Source organism: Pseudophryne corroboree, chromosome 5 (genome assembly GCF_028390025.1).
Source record: "Pseudophryne corroboree isolate aPseCor3 chromosome 5, aPseCor3.hap2, whole genome shotgun sequence".
NCBI classification, from domain to species: Eukaryota; Metazoa; Chordata; class Amphibia; order Anura; family Myobatrachidae; genus Pseudophryne; species Pseudophryne corroboree.
The window spans coordinates 33,576,887-33,595,065 of record NC_086448.1 but is presented as its reverse complement, the minus strand read 5'-3'; the positions used below and the strand labels follow the sequence as shown (position 1 = coordinate 33,595,065).

The window sequence follows — 18,179 nt, the reverse complement described above, 5'->3', positions numbered from 1 at the left end:
TCCCTTATACGTCACCTGCAGCGCATTCATAATAAGTCAGTGACAAGTTCAAAAACTTTGGGTAACAGCGGAAGCAGTCCACTGACCAGTAAATCCCTTCCTCTTGTAACCAAGCTCACGCAAACCACCCCACCAACTCCCTCAGTGTCAATTTCCTCCTTCCCCAGGAATGCCAATAGTCCTGCAGGCCATGTCACTGGCAATTCTGACGATTCCTCTCCTGCCTGGGATTCCTCCGATGCATCCTTGCGTGTAACGCCTACTGCTGCTGGCGCTGCTGTTGTTGCTGCTGGGAGTCGATGGTCATCCCAGAGGGGAAGTCGTAAGCCCACTTGTACTACTTCCAGTAAGCAATTGACTGTTCAACAGTCCTTTGCGAGGAAGATGAAATATCACAGCAGTCATCCTGCTGCAAAGCGGATAACTGAGGCCTTGACAACTATGTTGGTGTTAGACGTGCGTCCGGTATCCGCCGTTAGTTCACAGGGAACTAGACAATTTATTGAGGCAGTGTGCCCCCGTTACCAAATACCATCTAGGTTCCACTTCTCTAGGCAGGCGATACCGAGAATGTACACGGACGTCAGAAAAAGACTCACCAGTGTCCTAAAAAATGCAGTTGTACCCAATGTCCACTTAACCACGGACATGTGGACAAGTGGAGCAGGGCAGGGTCAGGACTATATGACTGTGACAGCCCACTGGGTAGATGTATGGACTCCCGCCGCAAGAACAGCAGCGGCGGCACCAGTAGCAGCATCTCGCAAACGCCAACTCTTTCCTAGGCAGGCTACGCTTTGTATCACTGCTTTCCAGAATACGCACACAGCTGAAAACCTCTTACGGCAACTGAGGAAGATCATCGCGGAATGGCTTACCCCAATTGGACTCTCCTGTGGATTTGTGGCATCGGACAACGCCAGCAATATTGTGTGTGCATTAAATATGGGCAAATTCCAGCACGTCCCATGTTTTGCACATACCTTGAATTTGGTGGTGCAGAATTTTTTTAAAAACGACAGGGGCGTGCAAGAGATGCTGTCGGTGGCCAGAAGAATTGCGGGACACTTTCGGCGTACAGGCACCACGTACAGAAGACTGGAGCACCACCAAAAACTACTGAACCTGCCCTGCCATCATCTGAAGCAAGAAGTGGTAACGAGGTGGAATTCAACCCTCTATATGCTTCAGAGGTTGGAGGAGCAGCAAAAGGCCATTCAAGCCTATACAATTGAGCACGATATAGTAGGTGGAATGCACCTGTCTCAGGCGCAGTGGAGAATGATTTCAACGTTGTGCAAGGTTCTGATGCCCTTTGAACTTGCCACACGTGAAGTCAGTTCAGACACTGCCAGCCTGAGTCAGGTCATTCCCCTCATCAGGCTTTTGCAGAAGAAGCTGGAGACATTGAAGGAGGAGCTAACACGGAGCGATTCCGCTAGGCATGTGGGACTTGTGGATGGAGCCCTTAATTCGCTTAACAAGGATTCACGGGTGGTCAATCTGTTGAAATCAGAGCACTACATTTTGGCCACCGTGCTCGATCCTAGATTTAAAGCCTACCTTGGATCTCTCTTTCCGGCAGACACAAGTCTGCTGGGGTTGAAAGACCTGCTGGTGACAAAATTGTCAAGTCAAGCGGAACGCGACCTGTCAACATCTCCTCCTTCACATTCTCCCGCAACTGGGGGTGCGAGGAAAAGGCTCAGAATTCCGAGCCCACCCGCTGGCGGTGATGCAGGGCAGTCTGGAGCGACTGCTGATGCTGACATCTGGTCCGGACTGAAGGACCTGACAACGATTACGGACATGTCGTCTACTGTCACTGCATATGATTCTCTCAACATTGATAGAATGGTGGAGGATTATATGAGTGACCGCATCCAAGTAGGCACGTCACACAGTCCGTACTTATACTGGCAGGAAAAAGAGGCAATTTGGAGGCCCTTGCACAAACTGGCTTTATTCTACCTAAGTTGCCCTCCCACAAGTGTGTACTCCGAAAGAGTGTTTAGTGCCGCCGCTCACCTTGTCAGCAATCGGCGTACGAGGTTACATCCAGAAAATGTGGAGAAGATGATGTTCATTAAAATGAATTATAATCAATTCCTCCGCGGAGACATTGACCAGCAGCAATTGCCTCCACAAAGTACACAGGGAGCTGAGATGGTGGATTCCAGTGGGGACGAATTGATAATCTGTGAGGAGGGGGATGTACACGGTGATATATCGGAGGGTGATGATGAGGTGGACATCTTGCCTCTGTAGAGCCAGTTTGTGCAAGGAGAGATTAATTGCTTCTTTTTTGGGGGGGGTCCAAACCAACCCGTCATATCAGTCACAGTCGTGTGGCAGACCCTGTCACTGAAATGATGGGTTGGTTAAAGTGTGCATGTCCTGTTTTGTTTATACAACATAAGGGTGGGTGGGAGGGCCCAAGGACAATTCCATCTTGCACCTCTTTTTTCTTTTCTTTTTCTTTGCATCATGTGCTGATTGGGGAGGGTTTTTTGGAAGGGACATCCTGCGTGACACTGCAGTGCCACTCCTAAATGGGCCCGGTGTTTGTGTCGGCCACTAGGGTCGCTAATCTTACTCACACAGTCAGCTACCTCATTGCGCCTCTTTTTTTCTTTGCGTCATGTGCTGTTTGGGGAGGGTTTTTTGGAAGGGACATCCTGCGTGACACTGCAGTGCCCCTCCTAGATGGGCCCGGTGTTTGTGTCGGCCACTAGGGTCGCTAATCTTACTCACACAGCTACCTCATTGCGCCTCTTTTTTTCTTTGCGTCATGTGCTGTTTGGGGAGGGTTTTTTGGAAGGGACATCCTGCGTGACACTGCAGTGCCACTCCTAGATGGGCCCGGTGTTTGTGTCGGCCACTAGGGTCGCTAATCTTACTCACACAGCTACCTCATTGCGCCTCTTTTTTTCTTTGCGTCATGTGCTGTTTGGGGAGGGTTTTTTGGAAGGGCCATCCTGCGTGACACTGCAGTGCCACTCCTAGATGGGCCCGGTGTTTGTGTCGGCCACTAGGGTCGCTAATCTTACTCACACAGCTACCTCATTGCGCCTCTTTTTTTCTTTGCGTCATGTGCTGTTTGGGGAGGGTTTTTTGGAAGGGACATCCTGCGTGACACTGCAGTGCCACTCCTAGATGGGCCCGGTGTTTGTGTCGGCCACTAGGGTCGCTTATCTTACTCACACAGCGACCTCGGTGCAAATTTTAGGACTAAAAATAATATTGTGAGGTGTGAGGTATTCAGAATAGACTGAAAATGAGTGTAAATTATGGTTTTTGAGGTTAATAATACTTTGGGATCAAAATGACCCCCAAATTCTATGATTTAAGCTGTTTTTTAGTGTTTTTTGAAAAAAACACCCGAATCCAAAACACACCCGAATCCGACAAAAAAAATTCGGTGAGGTTTTGCCAAAACGCGTTCGAACCCAAAACACGGCCGCGGAACCGAACCCAAAACCAAAACACAAAACCCGAAAAATTTCAGGCGATCATCTCTAATAATTACCTCACATAATCTGGCACCATTATTAGATACTGCGGAGGCAGTATGTTATAAAACCCCCGCCAGTATAAACAAATGAGCGGGACCGAAGCCCGCCGCTTTGATCCTCCAGCACTAACCAGCACCATTTTCTCCGCAGCATGCTGCAGAGAAGCTGCTCCCGGACTCTCCCCTGCTGAACAAGTAACGGGGCAAAGAACGAGGGGGGGGGCACATTTATTTGGTGCAAGTTATATATAAAAAGCGCTGTACAGACTGGGACTTTGTTTTCAGTATATTGTGGCGCTGGGTGTGTGCTGGCATACTCTCTCTCTATCTCTCCAAAGGGCCTTATTGGGGGGCTGTCCCCAGGTTAATATATCCCAGGGTGTGTGGGGGTGTCAGTACGTGTGTGTCGACATGTCTGAAGCGGAAAGGCTCGTCTAGGGAGGATGCAGAGCAGATGGTGGTGGTGTCTCCGTCGGCACAGCCGACACCTGATTGGTTGGATATGTGGAATGTTTTAAATGCTAATGTGACCTTATTACATAAGAGATTGGACAAAGCTGAGTCCAAGGAAAAAACAGGGAGTCAATCCATGGCTTTGACTGTGTCACAAGACCCTTCAGGGTCCCATAAACGTCCCTTTTCCCAGATAGCAGAAACTGATACCAACACGGATTCCGACTCCAGTGTCGATTATGATGATGTACGGTTGCACCCAAGGGTGGCCACGAGTATTCAATATATGATTATTGCAATAAAAGATGTTTTGCACATCACAGAGGAACCCTCTGTCCCTGACACGACGGTCTGCATGTTTAAGGAAAAGAAACCTGAGGTAACGTTTCCCCCATCTCATGAGCTGAACGCTTTATTTGAAAAGGCTTGGGAAACTCCAGACAAGAGACTGCAGGTTCCCAAGAGAATTATTATGGGGCATCCTTTCCCCTCAAAGGACAGGTTACGGTGGGAATCCTTACCCACGCTGGACAAGGCCTTGACGCACTTGTCCAAAAAGGTTGCACTACCGTCCCCGGACACGGCAGCCCTCAAGGATCCTGCGGATCGCAGACATGAAATTACCTTAAAATCAATCTATATGACTACGGGCGCCCTGCTCAGACCGGCAGTAGCGTCGGCATGGGTGGGTAGCGCAATTGCAGAGTGGGCAGATAACTTGTCATCTGACATTGACACCCTAGATAAAGATAGTATTTTGTTGACCTTGGGTCACATTAAGGACGCAGCCTTATATATGAGAGAGGCTGCGAGAGATATTGGGCTGTTGGGTTCAAGAGCCAATGCCATGGCAGTTTCTGCTAGAAGGTCCCTGTGGACCCGTCAATGGACAGGTGATGCTGATTCAAAGAGACATATGGAGGCTTTGCCTTACAAAGGTGGAGTTTTATTTGGGGAGGGCCTCGCGGACCTGGTTTCCACAGCTACCGCGGGTAAGTCTTCTTTTTTGCCTTACGTTCCCCCACAGCAAAAGAAAACACCTCAATACCAGATGCAGTCCTTTCGGTCGCATAAGTTCAGAAAGGGTCGGGGCTCTTCCTTCCTCGCCAGAGGTATAGGTAGAGGGAAAAGAACACCAGCTACGGCTAGTTCCCAGGAACAATAGTCCTCCCCGGCCTCTACAAAATACACTGCATGACGCTGGGGCTCCGCTGCGGGAGTCCGCACCGGTGGGGGCACGTCTTCGGCTCTTCAGCCAAGTCTGGGTTCAGTCGGATTTGGATCCTTGGGTGGTCGAAATTGTATCCCAAGGCTACGAACTGGAGTTCGAAGAGGTGCCTCCACACCGATTTTTCAAATCGGCCTTGCCAGCTTCTCCCCCAGAGAGGGAAATAGTTTCAGCTGCCATACAAAAGCTGTGTCAACAGCAGGTGATTATCAAGGTTCCCCTAGTGCAACAGGGGAAAGGGTTTTATTCAACCCTATTTGTGGTCCCGAAGCCGGATGGCTCGGTCAGACCAATTCTGGATCTAAAATCCCTGAACCTATATTTGAAAAGGTTCAAATTCAAGATGGAATCTCTCCGGGCAGTGATCTCCAGCCTGGAAGGGGGGGATTTTATGGTGTCACTAGACATTAAGGATGCATACCTTCATGTCCCCATATATCCGCCTCATCAGGCGTACCTGAGATTCGCTGTACAGGATTGTCATTACCAGTTTCAGACGTTGCCGTTTGGGCTTTTCACGGCCCCGAGAATTTTCACCAAGTTAATGGCGGAAATGATGGTGCTCTTGCGCAAGCAAGGAGTCACAATTATCCCATACTTGGACGATCTCCTGATAAAGGCAAGATCAAGAGATCAGTGAATAAAAAGCGTGGCTCTCTCCCTGAGAGTACTACAACAACACGGCTGGATTCTAAATCTACCAAAGTCGCAGTTGGTTTCGACAACTCGGCTGTCATTTTTGGGCATGGTTCTGGACACGGAAAAAAAGAGGGTTTTTCTCCCAATGGAAAAAGCCCAGGAACTCCAGAATATGGTCAAGGACCTGCTAAAACCAAAAAGAGTGTCAGTTCATCAATGCACCCGAGTATTGGGAAAGATGGTGGCGGCCTACGAGGCCATTCCGTTCGGCAGGTTCCATGCGAGAACTTTTCAGTGGGACCTTCTGGACAAGTGGTCAGGGTCCCATCAGCAAATGCATCGGAGGATAAGCCTGTCCCCAAGGGCCAGGGAATCTCTCCTGTGGTGGCTTCAGAGTGCTCACCTTCTAGAGGGTCGCAGGTTCGGCATTCAAGATTGGGTTCTTGTGACCACGGACGCGAGCCTCCGAGGATGGGGAGCAGTCACACAAGGAAGAAATTTTCAGGGAATATGGTCAAGCCAGGAGGCTTGTCTACACATCAATGTGCTGGAATTAAGGGCCATATACAACGGCCTACAACAAGCGGAGAATCTTCTTCGCAACCTACCCGTTCTGATCCAGTCAGACAATGTCACAGCCGTGGCGCATGTAAACCGCCAGGGCGGGACAAGGAGCAGAGCAGCAATGGCAGAAGCCACCATGATTCTTCGCTGGGCGGAAAATCATGTAAGCGCTCTGTCAGCAGTCTTCATTCCGGGAGTAGACAACTGGGACGCAGACTTCCTCAGCAGGCACGATCTCCATCCAGGAGAGTGGGGACTTCATTAAGAAGTCTTTGCAGAGGTAACAAGTCATTGGGGACTTCCTCAAATAGACATGATGGTGTCACGCCTCAACAAGAAGCTTCGGACGTATTGTTCCAGGTCGAGGGACCCTCAGGCAGGGGCGGTGGACGCCCTAGTTACACCGTGGATGTTTCAGTCGGTCTATGTGTTCCCTCCACTTCCACTCATCTCAAAAATATTGAGAATCATAAGACGAACAAGAGTGCAGACAATACTCATTGTCCCAGATTGGCCTCGAAGGGCCTGGTATTCAGATCTTCAGGAAATGCTCACAGAAGATCCGTGGCCTCTTCCTCCCAGGGAGGACCTGTTGCAACAGGGGCCCTGTGTGTTCCAAGACTAACCGCGGTTACGTTTGACGGCATGGCGGTTGAACACCAAATTCTAGCTAGGAAAGGTATTCCGGGGGAAGTCATCCCTACTCTAATCAAAGCTAGGAAGGAGGTAACGGCGAAGCATTATCACCATATCTGGAGGAAATATGTATCTTGGTGTGAAGCCAAGAATGCTCCTACGGAAGATTTTCAGCTGGGTCGTTTTCTCCATTTTCTACAGACAGGAGTGGATATGGGCCTGAAGTTAGGCTCCATTAAGGTGCAGATTTCGGCCTTATCTATATTCTTTCAGAAGGAATTGGCTTCTCTCCCAGAAGTCCAGACTTTTGTAAAGGGAGTGTGGCTCATCCAACCTCCTTTTGTGCCCCCAGTGGCACCGTGGGACCTTAACGTGGTGTTACAGTTCCTTAAGTCACACTGGTTTGAACCTCTTCAAACGGTTGAATTAAAATTTCTCACTTGGAAAGTGGTCATGTTGTTGGCCTTGGCATCTGCAAGGCGGGTGTCCGAATTGGCGGCTTTGTCTCACAAGAGCCCCTATCTGATTTTCCATGTGGATCGAGCAGAGTTGAGAACTCGTCCTCAATTTCTACCTAAGGTGGTTTCGTCGTTTCATATGAACCAACCTATTGTGGTGCCTGTGGCTATGGGTGACTTGGAGGATTCCAAGTCCCTTGATGTAGTCACTAGTCAGGGCCTTAAAAATTTATGTAGCCAGGACGGCTCGGGTTAGGAAAACAGAGGCATGGTTTGTCCTGTATGCAGCCAACAAGGTTGGCGCTCCTGCTTCTAGGCAGACTATTGCTCGCTGGATCTGTAACACGATTCAGCAGGCTCATTCTACGGCTGGATTGCCGTTACCAAATTCGGTAAAGGCCCATTCCACTAGGAAGGTGGGCTCTTCTTGGGTGGCTGCCCGAGGCGTGTCGGCATTACAGCTTTGCCGAGCGGCGACTTGGTTGGGTTGAAACACTTTTGCAAAATTCTACAAGTTTGATACCCTGGCTGATGAGAACCTCATGTTTGCTCAATCGGTGCTGCAGAGTCATCCGCACTCTTCCGCCCGGTCTGGAGCTTTGGTATAATCCAAAAAGAAAAAGAGGGTGTTCCGCACTGGTAAATGATAACAGACAAGACCTTATTATGAGGAAATGTGTCCGTGACCGACATCGGAAATGTAACACTGATGTGTAAATAATATGCCGTCGGTGGTGCTCCCAGAATCAGTGGGTTTACATTGAAAATAAGGAGGAAAAAAGAAAAACTCTGTGCTGGGGCACTCTTTATGAAAAAATTAGGGGGATTAGGGTTAAGCTGCAGGAGGGGGTTTAGGCTGCGGGAGGGAGGTTAGGGTTAGGCTGCGGGAGGGAGGTTAGGGTTAAGCTGCAGGAGGGAGGTTAGGGTTAAGCTGCGGGAGGGAGGTTAGGGTTAGGCTGTGGGAGGGAGGTTAGGGTTAAGCTGCAGGAGGGGGTTTAGGGTTAAGCTGCAGGAGGGGGGTTAGGGATAGGCGGCGGGAGGGAGGTTAGGGTTAAGCTGCAGGAGGGAGGTTAGGGTTAAGCTGCGGGAGGGAGGTTAGGGTTAAGCTGCGGGAGAGGGGTTAGGCTGTGGGAGGGGGGTTAGGGTTAAGCTGCTGGAGGGGGGTTAGGGTTAAGCTGCGGGAGAGGGGTTAGGGTTAAGCTGCGGGAGGGGGGTTAGGGTTAGGCTGTGGGAGGGGGGTTAGGGTTAAGCTGCGGGAGAGGGGTTAGGGTTAGGCTGTGGGAGGGGGGTTAGGGTTAAGCTGCGGGAGAGGGGTTAGGGTTAAGCTGCGGGAGGGGGGTTAGGGTTAGGCTGCGGGAGGGGGGTTAGGTTTAGGCTGCGGGAGGGAGGTTAGGGTTAAGCTGCAGGAGGGAGGTTAGGGTTAAGCTGCGGGAGAGGGGTTAGGGTTAGGCTGTGGGAGGGAGGTTAGGGTTAAGCTGCGGGAGAGGGGTTAGGGTTAAGTTGCGGGAGAGGGGTTAGGGTTAGGCTGTGGGAGGGGGGTTAGGTTTAAGCTGCGGGAGGGAGGTTAGGGTTAAGCTGCGGGAGAGGGGTTAAGGTTAGGCTGTGGGAGGGGGGTTAGGGTTAAGCTGCTGGAGGGGGGTTAGGGTTAGGCTGCAGTGGAGGGGAGACAGATCAGTTGCTTTGGGCAACTACCCCACTTTATCTCTCTCCAAGACTTGATATATGTCAGATGTACTAAGCCTTGCAGAGTGATAAAGTGGAGAGAGATAAAGTACCAGCTCCTAACTGCCATTTTACAGGCTCGGGATGCTGTGGCATGTGCGCATGCGCAAGAGAATAGCAAAGGGGGAGCGCGGCATCAACAATGGTGAGACCTGAGTGGCCGCAGTGGTGAAGAGGCGGAGCAAATGTAAATTAATACCAGCGAGGGGAGGCCCGGGAAGAAAACAACAGACAGGGAGTGAACGGAAGCGCCGGCTGGGGGAGGAGAACGGTTACCGTGGAGAATGTCAAAGGGAGCGCAGAGAAGCCAGTTAACACAACGGCACAGCTTAGTACATCCCGTCCTGTGTTTGAAAAAATGCCAGGAGCTGATTGGCTGGTACTTTATCACTGTGCTATGTATCACTCTCCAAGGCTTGATAAATCTGGGACCTAATTTCCCCTTCCTGAGAGATACGCGCTGGCGGCGGCAGCTTCTTCAGTCACCATTTACTAGCAGCAATGTATGTTTGTACAGATCATTCTGTGTGGGCCGGCTGGGCCATTCCCGCTGACTTGGAAATTTCCCATCTGTGTTATAAGAAAAGGATGATTAATTTCCCAGGTACGCGGTGGAAGGAGACGCTTGCCCCGTGCGCACGGTCAGCCTTGGAGAACCGACATGAAGGAGCAGAACACACTCTGCAAGGTCAGGAATGACAAGGATGAAGCAGCTGTGGGATCTGACCAGGGCTTGCAGGGAGTTCATGGAGAAATTAAACCCCCCAACAACTGCAGTAGGTGCCACTACATGCACCACAACTGCGTATAGGAATAATGTAATAACCGAGAGAGGGTGCCAGGCCCTGGCTGGTTCCCGGAATCATGTGCTGGGTCCGACTCCCGGTTTACTGATGTGATCTCATGGAGCAGCGTCTGACAGATAGATATAATGTGCCGGGGCACCCGAGTCAGAGGGGAAGCTGTTTCCCCGCAGCTGACCGGTGACTTCCGAGGGCCTGGCACTCATCTCAGGATGTCGGGATATGGGAGGGAGGTCAGCGCGCCCGAGGCAGTGGGAGGAGGGCACACCAGGGAGGCACCCTGAGAGGTTGCACGTTATAGGGACTTATTCAGAATTGCATTTTTAGGACTTAGGAGGTCATTCCGAGTTGTTCGCTCGTTGCCAATTTTCGCAACGGAGCGATTAAGGTGAAAATGCGCATGCGCATGGTACGCAGTGCGCATGCGCTAAGTATTTTAGCTCAAAACTTAGTAGATTTACTCACGGCAGAACAAAGAATTTCCATCGTTGAAGTGATCGGAGAGTGATTGACAGGAAGTGGGTGTTTCTGGGCGGAAACTGACCGTTTTCTGGGAGTGTGCGGAAAAATGCAGGCGTACCAGGATAAAACGCGGGAGTGTCTGGAGAAACGTTGGAGTGGCTGTCCGAACGCAGGGCGTGTTTGTGACGTCAAACCAGGAACGAAACAGGCTGAGCTGATCGCAGTGTAGGAGTAGGTCTGGAGCTACTCAGAAACTGCTAAGAATTTTCTATTCGCAATTCTGCTAATCTTTCGTTCGCTATTCTGCTACGCGAAGATACACTCCCAGAGGGCGGCGGCCTAGCGTGTGAGAGGCTGCTAAAAGCAGCTAGCGAGCGAACAACTCGGAATCACCCCCATAGTCAGAGTTATCCGTCAGCACAGCGTTGTATCTGCGGCTCCCTTCGCTACACGTTTCTGGGTCAGATGCGCCTGTAATATACAACTGGAGGCACGGATGCCCTGTGGCAACTAAAAATGGAAACACATTGCAGTAAATGCCGGAGATTGAGGAAATTCCAAGCAAAGCATACACATATATGTATAGAGATACAGTGTATGTATATATATATATATATATATATATATATATATAGTTTTTTATGACACTTGAAAATATATGTGCAGACTCTCTTCTATATGTGCAGACTCTCTATTTGATGTGCGCGACCAATCAGACACAGAGACGATTTGATGCCCACCCCATGCCCCTGGATTTTATTCAGAGATGGATGCAGAGCGCTGCATACGCAGCCAGATCTGCGTCCATCTCCTCCCTCACATGCTGGGGGACGCCCAGCACAGGGTAAGGCCGCCCAGAATGTGTGAGGCCGCCTCCCGATGTGTCTGCTATTAGATTGCAGATGCATCAGAACTAAGGTTGACCCCTGGCAAGCTGCGCTGTTAAGGGGTCGGCCACCAATTTTTTAGTGCAGTGGCTGCGTGTAATGTCACACAGCCGCCCTGAAAAGGGTCCCGGCCCGCACCCGTTCGGCTTGCCCCACCCCCGAATGCCGCATCACCACCCCGCAAGTGCCCGCCGCTGTCAATTACGTTGCGGTCGCATCCATCTGCAAACTGCACTGTGGGATGCATTAGCGGCCGGGTATGAATGACCACCTGTGTAAATTAAAGAGGCCAAACTCTGGAAAGCTTTGTGTTTCATAGTTTGGTACATATTGGCAGGGGCGTCGTTGCCCAAGACCCTCGACCTAAAAGTGGGTGTGGCCTAGTGGAAGTGACGCCACTGCAGAGAAGTCAGGCCGTAGTCTGACATAATAATGGGGACTGCAATCTGCATTGCTAATTAGCCGTTTGCTAAATATTATACAATGTATTTTTTGTTAAAAGACACGTTATAAGATGTACTTGGATTATTGTTAATAATTGTTTTATAGAAGTAACTTTTCACTCACCGGAATATGACATTTCTCACAATTCGCCGGCGGAATTGAACCTGCCGTTACCCGCGGAAGTGAACACAACAGAATGAATTGTCCGTCATTATCCTAGTTCTATGAATAGCGAAGCTGGAAGGTTTAATCGCTGGAGCTTTACACATCTGTGCAATGGCCTATTCTGCGGCAATTGGTTTATGAAAACATTTCCCGCAGCTTTACTTATCTCTAGGGCAGGATACACTAAGCTCGCTTCCGTGATGTGGCACCTGCTGATAAGAGCTTAGTACATATGGGAAATGCGTCCAAAGTCTGAAAACGGCAGTTTTGGGGGTTTTGGACGCATTTTACCTTTAGTACATCCCGCCCTTAGACACCACATAACCGTCTGTGCTACCCCGAGCCCCATCTCCTGTACCCACAAATTCCCCACACCGAGAAATGAAAACCCTGTTTTTGAAGTTGACGACTTTCTTCCCCCGAGTTAACGAGAGCTTTGATTTGTCTTTTCCGTCATACGTACCTCAGAGGTCATCGCCAAATTTGCAGATCAATTGAGGAGTGGTCTTACCAGTCACTCTGGGGAAGCGAACCGCGGGTTACGACCTCCCCACAACACTCCGCTTCCAGCTTCAAGTGTAATCAAAATCAATTATCTAATTAATTTCCAAATGTGGATAGAATCCCCGGAGCATTACATACATGGCGTCCAGGTCAGGATCAATACGTTTCTGCATGTGAGCAGTTTTACTGGATTCATAGAGTTTATGATGAAATTCCCAGCGCGACAGAACCTCTTTAACCCCTGCTCTCCCATGGGTGTATTACTGCAATAACTGTAGGGGGGGGGGGGGGGGGGGGGGCACCGGCAGTATTGATGACATCATCAGAAGTCTTCGGTGTATGCAGGAACAGATGCTGTCTGGCTTTGGGTGGGGGTGGGGGGGTGGTCAATGATTGCTAAGTGATTTCACTGTAATGTACCTAACGCGGCATCAAACTCTTAATGACGATAATCCAGGACGTTCGAAAACACAAAGGAACTACTGGAAATTAAGAATTGTTAATCAATAAATATGTATATTTATATGATTCCGACAATACATCGGCAAGATTTATAGCGACAATTGGTTTTAAGACAAAACAACCTGATTTTGGGGGTCATTCTGAATTGATCGCTAGCTGCTTTCATTCGCTGTGCCGCGATGAGGCAAAAAAAAGGCACTTCTGCGCATGTGTATGCGGCACAATGCGCACGCGCGACATTAAAGTACAAAGAAAGATGTCGTTTCACACAAGGTCTAGCGACGCTTTTTAGTCGCACTGCTGGCCGCAGAGGGATTGACAGGAAGTGGGCGTTTCTGGGTGTCAACTGACCGTTTTCAGGGAGTGTTCGCAAAAAAAAAGCAGGCGTGCCAGGAAAAACGCAGGCATGCCAGGAACAATGCAGGCGTGGCTGGCCGAACGCAGGGCGTGTTTGTGACATCAAAACAGGAACTAAACTGTCTGAAGTGATCGCAAGCGCTGAGTAGGTTTTGAGCTACTCTAAAGCTGCACAAAAAAACTTTGCCGCCGCTCTGCAATCCTTTCATTCGCACTTCTGCAAAGCTAAAATACACTCCCAGTGGGTGGCGGCATAGTGTTTGCACGGCTGCTAAAAACTGCTAGCGAGCGATCAACTCGGAATGACCCCTTTGCCTTAAAGCGAATTTCTGTAAATGTAGCAGTTGATTCGCCGGTATCAGCTCATTACATTTGGGGCAAAGTGTTTGCCTTGTGCCTAATTATAAAGCGTTAGATCATGGGACTGATCAGGTGACCTGCTGATAACCCAGTGACTGACAGGCGTTTTGGCGAACTGGATCCACCGCAGCCCAGCACACAGCAGGAGAGATGCTGCTGCCCTGATTGACAGGAAAGGCAGGGGGATGGCTGGTCTGGGCCTCTCCAACAAGTCCGGGTAATTAGTACCCACCCCCCGCGCTCCTGCTGCTGCTGCTGGGTTCTCTATAATGTGGCTGTAATTCTCATCTCATGTTGTTTTTCTAACTTTCGCTGTCATTGCATTTTATGGGCCATATACAATTGAACGCAAGATTTTTCCCGCAAAACTTGACACGGTTATCCCAATTTCTAATTCACGCAGCAATGCGCGCTCCCAATTCTCGTGATATTCAATTGAAAAAAATGGCCGCGATAATTTTTCTGGAAAAAAACCCCATGTGGAAGTCAGCCTGTACCGTACAAAATGCCCTTAAATAAATATTGGGTAGCAGACAGTATAGATGTATATTCCTGTCTCAAAGAATATATTTGGAGCTTTTAAAATGACTGATTATTGCATTTATTTTTTAAAGAAAAATTTATAAAATTATATAAAGCAAATGTTTTTGTTTATATAAATACTGAGATTTGGGATTCACATAAATGTAAAAAAAAGAGTTGATTGTGGGGCAATTTGAGGCCACTTATGAATCAAGGCCCTCATTCCGAGTTGATCGCACCAAGCAACTTTTTGCTGCTGGTGCGATCAACTAATCTCCGCCTATGGGGGGAGTGTATTTTAGCATAGCAGGGCTGCGATCGCTTGTGCAGCCCTGCCATGCTAAAAAAGTTTCACACTAAACAAGACCAGCCCTGGACATACTTACCCTGTGCGACGGATCCAGCGATGGAGGTCACGGCTTTGACGTCAAACATCCGCCCTCCATTCGCCTGGACACGCCTGCGTTTTTCTTACCACTCCCTGAAAACAGCTGGAAACGGTGAGTATCCGCCCGCCTCCCGCCTGTCCATCTTCCTGTCCATTTGTCGCTGGTGGCGGCGTTGCCCGGCGACGATCATCGCCAGGCAACGACGCGCATGCACATTACGTCTGCCGCGCATGTGCATTTTCGGCCCGTTCGCACTGCAGCGAAGAACCGCTGCGTGCGAATGGGTTGGAATGACCCCCCCCCCCCCCCCATATGTGCAAAGTTTAAAACACTTGTTCCATCCATATAGCATCCCCGTATACCTGTCCCACATCTTAACCCAGTATTTTGTACTTTGCAGAATGGCAGAATTTCACCCAAATAATGATGCGCAAATACTGGGCCAATTTAGCTAACTGAAAACTTACAATTGCATAATTAGTCATGGGGGGCGGGGGGGAGGGGGGGGGATCCAGGGCTTCTGATCCTAGAGACTTGTTCAGGTTTGTTAGAAAATCAAAAAAGTAAGCAACTGGGCAAAACCATGCTGCACTGCAAGAGGGGCAGATGTAACATGTGCAGAGAGAGTTAGATTTGGGTGGGGGGTGTTCAAACTGAAATCTAAATTGCTGTGTAAAAATAAGGCAGCCACTATTTACCCTGCACAGAAACAAAATAACCCACCCAAATCTAACTCTCTCTGCACATGTTACATCTGCCCCACCTGCACTGCACATGGTTATGCCCAATTGCTAACTTTTTTGGTTTGCTTACAACTCTGAATAACTCCCATTTTCCTTTACTTGCAGTGCACACAACTCTATGAGGGGGATTAACAAATCTTGGAGAGAGAAAAAGGCACAGATTTATCAAATCCCGGAGAGAGATAAAGCGGAGAGAGGTAAAGGGGTCTATTTACTAAGCCTTGGATGGAAATAAAGTGGACGGAGATAAAGTACCAGCCAATCAGCTCCGGCCTGTCATATTACAGGCTGTGTTTGAAAAATGACAGGAGCTGGTTATCTGGTACTTTATCTCTCTCCGATCTTGGATAAACTTGCCCCCAAGGTACCAACCAATCAACTTCTGTCATTTTATAGGCTGTGATAGAAAAATGATGGGTTTCTAGTTCTACTACTATGTTCTACACCTCCATTCGTCTTCTTTATAAGGCCTGAGAACACTCCCCCTACTCAGATACCTCACAATATTCATGATGGAGGCTTCGGACCGAGGGCACCGGAGAAAATGACGTGTTGACACAAGTGGGGGAGTGGCCACTTTACTTTGGGTGAGTCCCTACTACCTTCACTTCGGAAGAACCGGACCGCCCCCCAGGCCCCGTTACTACAAAATCACCCCTTCAGTACCGCCAGTATTCACGACATAGAAGTGGAATCACTTAGGGCGAGTATCTCCCAACTGCCGCCATACTGGAACAAAGGCCTAATGGCAGCACTTTTTCCGGGACGGCCCCTATACCGGGACAGCTCGGCCCAATCTAGAGGAGACTGTCATGGTGACCCGTGTGTTACATTGTACATCTTGGATCAATGCCTGTAACATGGAGCCTTATTATAAGCAATCTTGCGCGGATACATCTGGTTAGAGCAGGAAATGTGCGCACAGAACCAGAGAATGTTCCCCGAGGGGGAGAAAGGAATTACTAAAGTCACTTAGATGAACATAAAAGTGTATTTTATGTCTTTCATGCCTTTTTCTTCCCTCTTTCCCCCCCAACCGTACGGTTACGAGCGCAGAGCCTTCCTGACAAGCGGCTCCTGACCTCACCGCGCTTCCTAGATCAATACTGAAGGACTTTAAGCCACATTCCGCTTCCTCTCCAGTCACCTCGCAGGGAATTTAATATATATAAAACTGTTTTCTGCTGGAGGTACAGAACCCGTAATATTTTAGCAGAAGCTTCATTTGGCCACAGAAGAGATAAATTGTGATGCAGGAGTAAGGTCTGATTTGCAAATCAATTGAGAAATTCCTGATAAGATTTCTAATTACTGGTCTGGGTTACTGGAAGCGCGGTGATGTCAGCACAATCATTTCATACAAATGTGGGTTTGTTAGAGGAGATATATATTTGTGTGTATGGATAAGGCGGAAGGGGAGCAATTATCACTTAGCCAATTGTCCTGAAATAGAACGACGGTAACAAAGGGAAAAACTGCATTATTTAGCGCTGCCGGAGTCAAGTTTTGTCCTGAGCCCAGAGGTGGATGGGTTAGGAAAGCGCTGGCTTTTGCATCACACAACGGCATTCCGCACTTGATTTGTGCACTTATACTTGCATGAATTGGCGCTTTGCATACCCAGTACAGTGGGCATACAGTATGCGCCCATGCAGGGTTGTATTTGCACAACTGCGAACATATGCAGGCAGTGGAAAAAACACATATACTGTACCTCTATAAAAGTCACATTATTTTTGGTTGGTCAGAGAAAGGTGCATTCTGGGGAAGATGACAGTTCCACTATTAAACTGATTATAATTGGCTGTTTGCTAACTACTGCTGATACTGACTGGTGCTTTCATGGTCACATGGGCTTAGATTATGATTTTTGGGGGTCATTCCGAGTTGTTCGCTCGTTGCCGATTTTCGCAACGGAGCGATTAAGGCAAAAATGCGCATACACATAGTTCGCAGTGCGCATGCGGTTAGTATTTTAGCTCAAAACTTAGTAGATTTACTCACGTCCGAACGAAGAATTTTCATCGTTGAAGTGATCGTAGTGTGATTGACAGGAAGTGGGTGTTTCTGGGCGGAAACTGTCCGTTTTCTGGGAGAGTGCGGAAAAACGCAGGCGTGCCAAGGAAAAACGCGGGAGTGTCTGGAGAAACGGGGGAGTGGCTGGCTGAACGCTGGGCGTGTTTGTGACGTCAAACCAGGAACGAAACTGACTGAAATGATCGCTATTTGTGAGTAAGTCTCGAGCTACTCAGAAACTGCTAAGAAATTTCTATTCGCAATTCTGCTAAGATAAGATACACTCCCAGAGGGCGGCAGCCTAGCGTGTGCAATGCTGCTAAAAGCAGCTAGCGGGCAAACAACTCGGAATCACCCCTCTTGTGGGAGTGTGTTTAATCAATATATGCGGGCGTAACCACTTAACTGGCTAATATGTTTGTTTTTTTCCAAAACCGCTCAGAAATTGTCATTTATTTTAGAATTAAATTAAGTCAAGAACATTCTATTTAAAACTTATCTAACCTTATTTTATAAAAAACAAAACAACTTTTCTCTGTGTAACACAGTATACAATAACACAGAAATACAGTATTTGTGGTGTACTGCGCATGGATAGAACTTTACACTTTTAAACTACTTAACCGTCCCTAACCGTCAGTCCGATATCTTGACCCACGAGGAATCGTCGTAACCAAAAGGATACATAGAATCAGAAATAATATTAATATTTATTTTTATACACATTGATCTCCGATATATCAAAGAAGGTAAAAGGAAAAACTCCATGACGATCGAACATCACAACTCGCGGCTTTACTTCTCCCTAGTGGCCGCTCCTCTCTGCAGCTGCCGGGTATACACTGGGAGGC

The 18,179-nt window shown here is 48.7% G+C and overlaps 1 long non-coding RNA gene across 1 annotated transcript in view; it reads left to right on the top strand.

Annotated features, from left to right (window-relative positions):
- LOC134928757 (uncharacterized) overlaps positions 1 to 16,314 on the top strand; it is a 76,377-nt gene extending 60,063 nt beyond the window's left edge. Inside the window, exons 2-3 of the long non-coding RNA XR_010177987.1 lie at positions 15,418 to 15,509; positions 15,709 to 16,314. This is a non-coding gene — a long non-coding RNA (uncharacterized LOC134928757). The remainder of the gene's footprint in view (positions 1 to 15,417; positions 15,510 to 15,708) is intronic.
- The last annotated feature ends 1,865 nt before the right edge of the window (positions 16,315 to 18,179 follow it).